The 13,315-nt window shown below is 42.7% G+C and overlaps 1 long non-coding RNA gene across 3 annotated transcripts in view; it reads right to left on the minus strand.

Annotated features, from left to right (window-relative positions):
• The window catches only part of LOC149985143 (uncharacterized), a 365,461-nt gene that overhangs the window by 189,825 nt on the left and 162,321 nt on the right, over positions 1–13,315 (minus strand). The window lies entirely within an intron of this gene.

Genomic DNA, 13,315 nt, shown 5'->3' on the forward strand with positions numbered 1-13,315 from the left:
TCATGTCAGGTAGTCCTGGGGCATGGTCCTAGGGCTCAGGTCCTCAGAGAGAGAGAAAGAGAGAAGGAGAGAATTAGAGAACGCACACTTAGATTCACACAGGACACCGAATAGGACAGGAGAAGTACTCCAGATATAACAAACTGACCCTAGCCCCCGACACATAAACTACTGCAGCATAAATACTGGAGGCTGAGACAGGAGGGGTCAGGAGACACTGTGGCCCACTCCGAGGATACCCCCGGACAGGGCCAAACAGGAAGGATATAACCCCACCCACTTTGCCAAAGCACAGCCCCCACACCACTAGAGGGATATCTTCAAACACCAACTTACCATCCTGAGACAAGGCTGAGTATAGCCCACAAAGACCTCCGCCACGGCACAACCCAAGGGGGAGGGGGGGGCAACCCAGACAGGATGACCACATCAGTGACTCAACCCACTCAGGTGACGCACCCCCTCCAGGGACGGCAAGAGAGAGCCCCAGTAAAGCCAGTGACTCAGCCCCTGTAATAGGGTTAGAGGCAGAGAATCCCAGTGGAAAGAGGGGAACCGGCCAGGCAGAGACAGCAAGGGCGGTTCGTTGCTCCAGAGCCTTTCCGTTCACCCTCCCACTCCTGGGCCAGACTACACTCAATCATATGACCCACTGAAGAGATGAGTCTTCAGTAGAGACTTAAAGGTTGAGACCGAGTTTGCGTCTCTGACATGGGTAGGCAGACCGTTCCATAAAAATGGAGCTCTATAGGAGAAAGCCCTGCCTCCAGCTGTTTGCTTAAAAATTCTAGGGACAATTTGGAGGCCTGCGTCTTGTGACCGTAGCGTACGTGTAGGTATGTACGGCAGGACCAAATCAGAGAGATAGGTAGGAGCAAGCCCATGTAATGCTTTGTAGGTTAGCAGTAAAACCTTGAAATCAGCCCTTGCTTTGATAAGGAAGCCAGTGTAGAGAGGCTAGCACTGGAGTAATATGATTAAATTTTTTGGTTCTAGTCAGGATTCTAGCAGCCGTATTTAGCACTAACTGAAGTTTATTTAGTGCTTTATCCGGGTAGCCGGAAAGTAGAGCATTGCAGTAGTCTAACCTGGAAGTGACAAAAGCATGGATTAATTTTTCTGCATCATTTTTGGACAGAAAGTTTCTGATTTTTGCAATGTTACGTAGATGGAAAAAAGCTGTCCTTGAAATGGTCTTGATATGTTCTTCAAAAGAGAGATCAGGGTCCAGAGTAACGCCGAGGTCCTTCACAGTTTTATTTGAGACGACTGTACAACCATTAAGATTAATTGTCAGATTCAACAGAAGGATGTCTCTCTGTCCCATCAATACAGGTGCTCCCGCCTGTCTGACGCTACCAGAGTTTCCGCCCCTCAGTCCAGAGCCCCTCAGTCCAGAGGCGCCAGAGCTCCTCTGTCCAGCGCTGCCAGAGCCTTCCTCCTCTCCAGCGCTGCCGGAGTCTCCCGCCTGTCCGGTGCTGCCAGAGCTTCCTCCCCTCAGTCCAGAGGCGCCAGAGCCCCTCTGTCCAGCGCTGCCAGAGCCTCCACCCTCTCCAGCGCTAACGTAGTCTCCCGCCTGTCCGGCGCTGCCAGAACTTCCGCCCCTCAGTCCAGAGGCGCCAGAGCCCCTCAATCCAGAGGCGCCAGAGCTCCTCTGTCCAGCGCTGCCGGAGTCTCCCGTCTGTCCAGAGCCGTCGGAGTCTCCCGTCTGTCCAGAGCCGCCGGAGTCTCCCGTCTGTCCAGAGCCGCCGGAGTCTCCCGTCTGTCCAGAGCCGCCGGAGTCTCCCGTCTGTCCAGAGCCGCCGGAGCCGCCAGTCTGCAAGGAGCCGCCAGTCTGCGAGGACCCGCCGGAGCCGCCAGTCTGCAAGGACCCGCCGGAGCCGCCAGTCTGCAAGGAGCCGCCGGAGCCGCCAGTCTGCAAGGAGCCGCCATTCAGCCAGGATCTGCCAGAGCCGGCAGTCAGACAGGATCTGCCAGAGCCGCCAGTCAGACAGGATCTGCCAGAGCCGCCATTCAGCCAGGATTTGCCAGAGCCGCCAGTCAGCCAAGATCTGCCAGAGCCGCCAGTCAGCCAAGATCTGCCAGTGCCGCCAGTCAGCCAAGATCTGCCAGAGCCACCAGTCAGCCAAGATCTGCCAGAGCTGCCAGTCAGCCAGGAGCTGCCAGAGCCGCCAGTCAGCCAGGAGCTGCCAGAGCCGCCAGTCAGCCAGGAGCTGCCAGAGCCGCCAGTCAGCCAGGAGCTGCCAGAGCCGCCAGTCAGCCAGAAGCTGCCAGGGCTGTGAACCAGCTTGAGCTACCACTCAGTCCTGAGCTACCCCTCTGTCCTGAGCTACCCCTCGGTCCTGAGTTACCCCTCATTCATGATCTACCTCTCAGTCATGAGGTACCTCAGTCCTGGGCTGCCCCTCAGTATAGTGGGGCCCTTTGTTATTTGTTAGGGTTCCTAGGCCAAGGTCGGCGGCGAGGGTCGCCACTCAAAGGACGCTAAGGAGGTGGACAAAGACAATGATGGAGTGGGTTCCACGTCCAGAGCCAGAGCCGCGGACAGATGCCCACCCAGAGCATCCCCTATAGGTTTGTACGGTTGGAGTCCGCACCTTGGGGGAGGGGGGGGGGGGGGGGGTACTGTCACGTTCTGACCATAGTTCTTTTGTGTTTTCCTTGTTTTAGTGTTGGTCAGGGCGTGAGCTGGGTGGACATTCTATGTTGTGTGTCTAGTTTGTCTATTTCTATGTTTGGCCTGAAATGGTTCTCAATCAGAGGCAGGTGTTAGTTATTGTCTCTGATTGGGAACCATATTTAGGTAGCCTGTTTTGTGTTGGGTTTTGTGGGTGGTTGTTTCCGTGTCTGTGTTTGTTTCACCACATAGGACTGTTTCGGTTTTCAAATGTATTGTTTTGTATTTTTGTAGTGTTATCGTTTAACACTAACCACACTGCCTTTTGGTCCTCCTCTCCTTCAGCGGAAGAAAACCGTTACACACCCCCTTTGCTATGAATCCCCTAAATAAGATACGGTGCAACCCATTACCTTTAGAAGTAACATAATTAGTTAAATAAAGTCCTCCTGTGTGCAATCTAAGTGTCACATGATCTGTCACATGATCTCAGTATATAGTATACACATGTTCTGGAAAGCCCCAGAGTCTGCAACACCACTAAGCAAGGCACACCACCAAGCAAGCAGCACCATGAACACCAAGGACCTCTCTAAACAGGTCAGAGACAAAGTTGTGGAGAAGTACAGAGCAGGGTTGGGTTATAAAAAAATATCAGAAACGTTGAACATCCCAAGGAGCACCATTAAATCCATGATTAAAAAATGGAAAGAATATGGCACCACAACAAACGTGCCAAGAGAGGGCCACCCACCAAAATTCACGAACCAGGCAAGGAGGGCATTAATCAGAGAGACAACAAAGAGACCAAAGAAAACCCTGAAGGAGCTGCAAAGCTCCACAGCTGAGATTGGAGTATCTGTCCATAGGACCACTTTAAGCTATACACTCCACAGAGCTGGGCTTTACGGAAGAGTGTCCAGAAGAAAGGAATAAGCAAAAACATTTGGTGTTTGCCAAGAGGCATGTGGGAGACTCCCCAAACATATGGAAGAAGGTACTCTGGTCAGATGAGACTAAAATTGAGCTTTAAGCCATCAAAGAAAATGCTATGTCTAGCACAAACCTAACACCTCTCATCACCCTGAGAAGACCATCCCCACAGTGAAGCATGGTGGTTGCAGCATCATGTTGTGGGGATGTTTTTCATTGGCAGGGACTGGGAAACTGGTCAGATTTGAAGGATGGCACTAAATACAAGGAAATTATTGAGGTAAACCTGTTTCAGTCTTCCAGAGATTTGAGACTGGGATGGAGGTTCACCTTACAGCCGGACAATGACCCAAATTATACTGCTAAAGCAACACTTGAGGGGTTTAAGGAGAAACATTTAAATGTATTGGAATGGCCTAGTCAAAGCCCAGACGTCAATCTCAATTAAGATTTAAAGATTTCTGTTCACCAACGGAACCCATCAAACTTGAAGGAGCTGGAGCAGTTTTGCCTTGAAGAATGGGTAAAAATCCCAGTGGCTAGATGTGCCAAGCTTATAGAGACATACCCCAAGAGACTTGCAGCTGTAATTCCTGCAAAAGGTGGCTCGAACAAAGTATTGACTTTGGGGGGGGTGAATAGTTATGCATGCTCAAGTTCTGTGTTTTGTCTTATTTCCTGTTTGTTTCACAACAAAAAATATGTTGCATCTTCAAAGTGGTAGGCATGTTGTATAAATCAAATTATACAAACTTCCAAAAAAATCTATTTTCATTCCAGGATGTAAGGCAACAAAATAGGAAAAATGCCAAGAGGCGTGAGTGCTTTCGCAAGCCACTGTATCTATTCTACACATTAGCCTACCCTATAATACTACCATGGCGTCACTATACCATAAACTGGTTCTTTGTATTCCACTGTCATCCTACCTCCTGCTCACGCTGTTCAATTTAGGGCCGTTTTCACATGTGAAATTCAGTTCCCGGGAGAATTGGTGACTTTTATAAAAAAAACATTATGCTTTCACAAGACCTGGACATAAATGTTTCAGGATGCAATTTGCAAGACACACATTCTACTACATGATGTTAGCTAGCTAGCTTGTTTAACTCATCAAAAGTTCTACGCGACTTGCCTGGGTATGATATTGCATTTCAGTCATGCTTTATAGTCCTAATTATAGCTAGAACTAGTTGATCAGGGTACCTAAACAAAAGCTACAGGATCCAAATCATATCGTTAGCAAAATACATGTTTTATCAAGTTATATATTAATAGTGAAGCACAAAACAACCTGAAAATAGCTAGTTGTTTACCCTATACCCGAAAGACACACTTGCGAGGCTGGCTGCGTAGCAAGCAAAATTGTTGTGCTAAATTGCAGCAGACTCAGTGTTCCCTCTTTCAGTGATGTTACTTTATCAGCTAGCTAGCTAACTTTATAGCATTTCTCTTAACTGGATTTCAATTTATGCTGGTCTTTGACAGTGGTTGGTATATTTGTTTTTTTAACAATGATTTTTCTTGTTGTTGACAAGGTTTACATCAGAGAAATGTTCCCTTAAACCCATACATCCAAAGCACAAAGTATGTGGATCCCAGAGTTTATGTGTCTGCAGAACAACTAGCCATACAAAGCCTCAGTAAATCTGTGTCATCCAAAGGAGTTTCTGAAAAGTCATTGCATTGTCGCATGTTGGGATTACACATCTGCAAACCATTTTCAACATTATTCAGTAAATAAACTTACAACAAATATTACATCAGTTCCCTTGACGCCTGGCTGATCTGAGTGACAGACAACGTAACGAGCTACCTTGTACCAGTGCCAGTAACACGCTCAATACTGACACACAAGTAGTAGCGAGAGGAGCAAGGAAGTATACGCATGCACACAAATATGTGTACAACATCTAAGGACCTGCATCAAGATTCTGAGAGCTTTGCAGTTAAAACAAATATGAATGTGGGTGTTTTTGGATATCCTGGATCTCCAGAATGGGGCTCAGGAAGTCACTTGTTGTGCTATATAAATGTTGGGCTAAAAAATGTCAAAATGTTGGGCTAAATAAAATAAATCCCATCAAAGTCCATCAGTTTAATAACCTCTTGAAGCTAGGGGGTACTATTTTTATGGTTGGAATTTGATTGCTTTTCTAATTTTCGTGACCAAGCTACCTGATGCTAAGAGTACTTAATGTTTTGTCATGCGATCAATAAACTTACACAAACGCTTGGATTGCTTTTGCTGTAAAGCATAATTTCAAAATCTGAGACGACAGGTGGATTAACAAAAGGCTAAGCTGTGTTTTGCAATATTGCACTTGTGATTTCATGAATATAAATATTTTAGGTAATATTATTTGATTTTGGCGCTATGCTATTCAGCGGTTGCTGATAACAATTCTAACAATTATAAGGGATGGGTTGCGTCAAGAAGTTAAGAAGGAGATACTGAATCTGGTTACAGCGTTGTTACAGCGTTGTTTGTCAGACCATGAGACATCCCAAACATCGGCCTTCTCATGAAAATGTCTAATGGTTTGGCCCACAAGCTAAGAAGGACACTGGAAAGAAAAGACTCTCACTAGCACGATCATGTCACAGGACTCATCTGAAGGTAACCGGTACCGGTTCTGAAAAATGTATGGAAGTAAGGAGGTAGTGTTGTGCCTACCAAAAGAAAGGGGTGAAATATGTAAAAAAAATATATATATATTTCCTGAGCTTTCTTTAACTTCTTGGTGACAGGGAGGCAGTATTGAGTAGCTGGGATGAATAAGGTGCCCAGTGTAAACTGCCTGCTATTCTGTCCCAGATGCTAATATATGCATATTATTAGGAGTATTGGATAGAAAACACTGTGAAGTTTCTAAAACTGTTTGAATGATGTCTGTGAGTATAACAGAACTCATATGGCAGGCGAAAACCTGAGACAAATCCAACCAGGTAGTGGGAATTCTGAGGTTTGTAGTTTCATTTTAGTGATTGCCTTTCCAATATTCTGTGTCTATGGGGCCAGATTGCACTTCCCAATGCTTCCAGCAGATGTCAACAGTCTTTAAAAAGTTGTTTGAGGCTTCTATTGTGGAAGGGTGTCGAATAAGAGCTGTTTCAACAAGTGGACTAGGCTGAGGCCAATTAGTTGTTGACTGCGCGGTCATGCGGGCACGCCATTCCTTCTTTTTCCTCTGTAATGAATACGCTATTGTCCGGTTGGAATATTATTGAAGATTTATTATAAAAAAGACCCTAAAGATTGATTGTAAACTTCATTTGACATGTTTCTACAAACTGTAATGGAACTCTTTTGACTTTTCGTCTGGATTTTGCACTCGCGCATTGTGCCTTTGGAATAGTGAACTAAACGCGCAAACAAAACGGAGGTATTTGGACATAAATATGGATGTAATTGAACAAAACAAACATTTCTTGTGGAAGTGGGAGTCCTGGGAGTGCATTCCGACGAAGATCAGCAAAGGTAAGTGAATATTTCTAACGCTATTTATGACTTGTTGACTCCACAACTTGGCGGGTAACTGTATGACTTGCTTTTGTGGCTGAACGCTGTTCTCAAATGATTGAATGTTGTGCTTTTGCCGTAAAGCTTTTTTGAAATCTGACACAGCGGTTGCATTAAGAACCAGTTTATCTTTAATTCTATGAAAAACATGTATCTTTCATCAAAGTTTATGATGAGTATTTCTGTTATTTGATGTGGCTCTGCAATTTCTCCGGATGTTTTGGAGGCATTTCTGAACATGATGCCAATTTAAACTGAGGTTTTTGGGATATAAATATGAGCTTGATCGAACAAAACATACATGTATTGTGTAACATTGAGTCCTGGGAGTGTCATCTGATGAAGATCGTCAAAGGTTAGTGATTAATTTGATCTATATATTTTATTTTTGTGACAGCTCTCTTTGGTTGGAAAATAGCTGAATGCTTTCGCCGAAAAGCCTTTTTTAAATTGGACACTGTGGTTGGATTAATGAGAAGTGTATCTTTAAAATTGTGTAAAATACTTGTATGGTTGAGGGATTTAAATTATGAGATTTCTGTTGTTTTGAATTTGGCGCCTTGCAATTTCACCGGCTGTTAGCGAGGTGGGACGCTAGCGTCCCAAATTATCCCAGAGAGGTTAATCTCCAAGACATAGGAAAGACACTTCAAAACATTCTTCCTTATGATTTACAGTTTTTTTTTTTGTACAAACACCTAAAAGGGTCCTACAATTCAAAATGAAATAGAGTACAGTGTCATGACCTCACCTTATGTGCACCATATTAAAGCTACTGTATAATGTAATTGGTCTCTCCTATATACTTTACCATGTCCTCAAGAAAGCATTTAAAACTTAATACACAGTATCTATACCTCTTATGCTGAGACTACTTTTCTCACCAAATTTTTTCAACTACTTGACACACATTTATCATTGAAGTGGCAAAGCCTTTCTACTTCCCTTGGTTTGGAGCTTTCTGATAACTGACCTATAAATTGTTAAAGCTGGGATTCAACAATGAGGAAAGGCAATAAAGATACAGTAGCTATTTTTACATTATGCATTTATTTTCATACTTTCTGACCCACCAATCAAAAGACCACACTCTGCAATGGCCAAAAGCGTTCAATTCCTATTTTCCATGGTTGTTGACCTCCCACAATGTCTCTATGCCTCCGCTGTGTGCTGGTATTTATGACATTACAGACATATTGCCTGTAACCACCGTGAGTTAGACATAGGGTCCCGAAAGCCGTTCTCACATTGAGAGGCATCTGCAAACAGAGAGATAAAAGAAAATGCCCATCCAAATTCTCCACAGGAGGATGAGCGCTCGTGTCGCCTCTTGACAGTCAAGCTAAAGGCTCAGATGAGAATTTCCTCTAGTCTCACTTTCAACAGAAATTAGAGGCCCACTCTAATCCAGTTCATGCTAAAGTACATGGTGTTTAATACTCTATTGAGATCTGTGTGGACCTATCAGTGCCTTTATAGAATAACTGATAATATTGAGACTTACTATGAATTGTCTGAAATGGTAGAAGCGGTGACTGTTTGGCTGTAATGGGAAATGTAACACTTGCTTCCAGGTATTGCACAAGCAGTAAAAACTCCAACAGATTATCTTATATATTGTTTCTGTAAATCGGGAAATTACGATGTGTCTGCATGTGTTATATACAATGCAGGTACAGTAGTGCATGCGAGCACAATGTGACTGAATGTCTTTGACCGGTAGCAAGGAACGTTCTATTTAATCTTGATCCTTTTCGATTTGAAATGTGACGCAAGTACAGTATTTTAGCTACCAAAGACCTTCTGTTACAGATACAGGTATCCTGTGTGTATTTGTTTTCTCTCCTTCTGCCCTAGTCACAGGTGGCAGTCATCAGTCGCCAATAGTAGCCAATCAGTTGCCAATCTGAAGACACACCTGCTCCTTTTCCCTTACCCAATCACATCCCCTTTACCTTGGTTTAAAAGAAACCCAATCTGTTGTCTCTGGAGCTATCTCTTTTGTTTTTGCGTCTACATCTCACATTGTCCGTTATCATGTGAGTATATATTGCTGTGGTGTATGGGTTGTTTGTTTGTTGGAGGGAAGAGGGGATTGTCGTTTTATACATTACCTGTTGGAAAACATTGTCTAAGTACCCTAGTTAGAACTGGGCAAAAAACCCACTGTATTCTATTAGTTAGTTAGCTAGCTGTTCTTGAATCAGACACTGAAGTCTATGCTACGTAAATGTTGTTTGGAATCTGAGAAAGATTGGGATGAGGGAGTTCCTCCTAGTTTTTGTTTGCTGCTCGTGAAACTGTACAGGAGTTCCTAGGGTTCAGTCTGGCTGAACTAGTGTTTGGTCACACAGTGAGAGGACCAATGAAAGTCCTTAAAGAACAGTTCTTGTCCCAAGAGTTGTGTGCGGGAGATGAGAATGTGTTTGACTACGTTAGTTGCTTTTGTGAGCACCTACACCAAGCCTGTTCCTCTTGCAAAGGAAGCTCTGTCTTCTTCGCAGAGGAGTATGAAAAGATATCTATGATAAACAGGCTGTATCTCGTCCACTACAGCCAGGTTTCCAAGTACTGGTGTTATTGCCTGTTCCATGATCTTCACTGTCAGCTCATTTTTCTCATCCTTATTTAATTTAAAATAAATTATGTGCTTCAAACTCCTGATAGAAAACGTAAATCTTGTTCGTGCCACATAACATTAACCTTTTGTGACTAGGGGGCAGTATTTTCATTTTTGTAAAAAAATACATATACATTACATAGAGTCCAGTGAAGTTCCTTGAGAGCCGTCTTGGTGTTTGCTTAAACCTGTTGGTACTAGGGGGCAGTATTTTCATTTTTGGAAAAATAACGTTCCCAAATTAAACAGGATATTTTGTCAGGACAAGATGCTAGAATATGCATATAATTGACAGCTTAGGATAGAAAACACTCTAAAGTTTCCAAAACTGTAAAAATATTGTCTGTGAGTATAACAGAACTGATGTTGCCGGCGAAAGCCTGAGAAAAATCCTATCCGGAAGTGCCTTGTGTTTTGAAAGCGCTGCATTCCAATGTGTCCCTATTGAGCAGTGAATGGCCTATCAACCAGATTACTCTTTCTCCGTATTCCCAACGGTGTCTACAGCATTGTGACGTAGTTATACACATTTATGTTGAAGAATACCCGTAGACGGCTACATTGCGCAAGTGGTCACCTGATGCTCCCAGAGAGATTCTCGCGTAAAATACAGAGGTAGCCATTACTCCAATCGGTCCTACTGAAAAACGAATTGTCCCGATGGATATATTATCAAATAGATATTTGAAAAACACCTTGTGGATTGACTATAAACAACGTTTGCCATGTTTCTGTCGATATTATGGAGCTAATTTGGAATATTTTTCGCCGTTTTCGTGACTGCAATTTCCGGGCGATTTCTCAGCCGAATGTGAAGAACAAACGGAGCTATTTCGCCTACAAAAATAATATTTTTGGAAAAAAGGAACATTTGCTATCTAACTGGGAGTCTCTTGAGTGAAAACATCCGAAGCTCATCAAAGGTAAACGATTTAACATGATTGCTTTTCTGATTTCCATGACCAAGTTACCTGCTGCTAGCTGGACAAAATGCTATGCTAGGCTATCAATAAACTTACACAAATGCTTGTCTAGCTTTGGCTGTAAAGCATATTTTGATCTGAGATGACAGGGTGATTAACAAAAGGCTAAGCTGTGTCTCAATATATTTCACTTGTGACTTTCATGAATAGGAATATTTTCTAGTAATATTTATGTCCGTTGCGTTATGCTAATTAGTGTCAGATGATGAACCTGTTAAAGCGAGGGGTCCCTCTCGGGGAACGCCACCCCCCCTCCCCCCGTTCAGCTAAAACTGTGGCGCAGACAATGCAAAAATATTCTTAGAAATATTTTACCTCCACACATTAACAAGTCCAATACCTCAAATGAAAGATAAACACCTTGTTCATCTACCCAGCATGTCAGATTTTTTAAATGTTTTACGGCGAAAACATACCACATATTTATATTAGACCACCACCGAAACAAAGACGAGAGGCAGCCATTTTGTCCCAGAAAATATAAAATTATAAAAGCAGGATTAAAAAATGAATAATTCACTAACCTTTTGAAAATCTTCATCAGATGACAGTAATAGGACATGTTACACAGTACATTTTTTTCTTTCAATAATATGCCATTTATATCCATAAATGTCCATTTACATTGAATTCATGTTCAGAAAATATTGAAAAATGTTCGGAGAAAATATAGATAGCGCCGGAAGATAACATAAATAGACATCATAAACTTTGACTAAATATACATGTTCTACATATAGTTAGAAAGATACACTGCTTCTTAATGCAATCGCATTGTCACATTTCTTTTTAACGTTACAGAAATCGCTCACTATTCAATATTCTGAGACGACGCTCAGACATAAGCAATATTTCTCCGCTATGTTGGAGTCAACAGAAACACAAAATTTCAACATAAATATTCCCTTACCTTTGATGGTCTTCATTCAAAATGTACTGGAAGGGGTCATACTTACCCAAAACATCGTTTGGTTTCAAGTCTTGTGTCTTTGTATTAGCATCTCCTAGCAGTATCAGCTGAAATGCACCCAAAATTTCCTCTGGTCCCGAAAAGTTGCGCATCAAAACTTCAAAATTACATATTATATGTCGACTAAACAGGTCAAACTAAGTGCAGAATCAAGCTTTAGGATGTTCTAAACGTACAAAACAATTCTCAATTCAACCGGTCATTGTTACTTCTTCCCAGGAGAGCTGGAACAAAGGAATGAATGTGACTAATTCGCGCCCTAACGCACAGGTATGTTCTCGCGACACGCACTCAATTCACTCCCATAGGGTCAAAACTCGCGGGATTTGAACAATTAAACACTGTACTGAAGCGGACACCTAGTGGAAGACATAGAAAGTGTCCCCAGATCCATAGCTGGTTGGGAAGGGTGGGGGCGATGGCGTCAAATTTGCCCCAACTTTCATGATCCCAAAACTAGTTTGGGAGATTGCCTGCCCTGTGAGTTCTGCTATACTTAGAGACATAATTCCAACGGTTTTAGAAGCTTTAGAGTGTTTTCTATCCAATAATAATTATTATATGCATATATTAGCAATTTTGGACAGATTTATTTTCAGTTTACTATGGGCACGCAATTCCTCCAAAGGGGGCAGTATTCTGCCTAGGCCTAACAGGTTTTAATTAATGCAACCGCTGTGTCAGATTTCAAAAAAACTTTACGGGAAAAGCATAATCTGAGAACGACACTCAGAACCCAAAACAGCCAGAGGAATAGCAGCCATTTTGGAATCAACAAAGTTAGAAACAACACCATAAATATTCACTTACCTTTGATGATCTTCATCAGAAGGCAATCCCAGGAATCCCAGTTCGACAATAAATGACTGACTTGCGACGAGCAATCCCGGATCCGGGAGCGTAATCATAGCCTCAAATGAATTAGCATAACGCAGCGGACATAAATACCCCTAGAAACTTTTCCTATTCATGAAAATTGCAAATGATATTCAAACACAAGCTTAGCCTTTTGTTAACAACACTGTCATCTCAGATTTTCAAAATATGCATTACAGCCAACGCTAGACAAGCATGTGTAAGTTTATCATGGCATAATGCTATGCTAGGCTCTGCTGGCAGCAGGCAACATCTTCACAAAAATAAGAAAAGCAACCAAATTAAATAATAACTTCGGATGCTTTCACTCAGGAGACTCCCAGTTAGATGGCAAATGTTCCTTTTTTCCCAAAATATTATTTTTGTAGGCGAAATAGCGACCGGAAAATGCTACCTATACAACTCTGAACTTTTTTCCAAATTAACTCCATAATATCGACAGAAACATGGCAAACGTTGTTTAGGATCCATCCTCAAGGTGTTTTTAACATATATATTCGATAATATATCCGTCGAGGCAATTGGTTCCTCATAAGAAGCGATTGGAAAAATGGCTACCTCAGTATTTTACGCAAGATTTTCTGCGGGAGACACCATGTGACCACTTGCTATATATGGTCCCTTACGGCTATTCTTCAATGGAAATGCGTAAAAAGACGTCACAATGCTGTATACACCTTGGGGAATACGTGGGAAACGTAAGCTCATTCACAGCCATGTAAGGAGTCATTGGCATGAGGTGGTTTCAAAAAATGCAGCACTTCCTGGTTGGATTTTTATCTGGGTTTTTTCC

This window comes from Oncorhynchus mykiss, chromosome 2, assembly GCF_057628025.1.
Source record: "Oncorhynchus mykiss isolate SJ-2025 chromosome 2, ASM5762802v1, whole genome shotgun sequence".
Classification (NCBI taxonomy): Eukaryota; Metazoa; Chordata; class Actinopteri; order Salmoniformes; family Salmonidae; genus Oncorhynchus; species Oncorhynchus mykiss.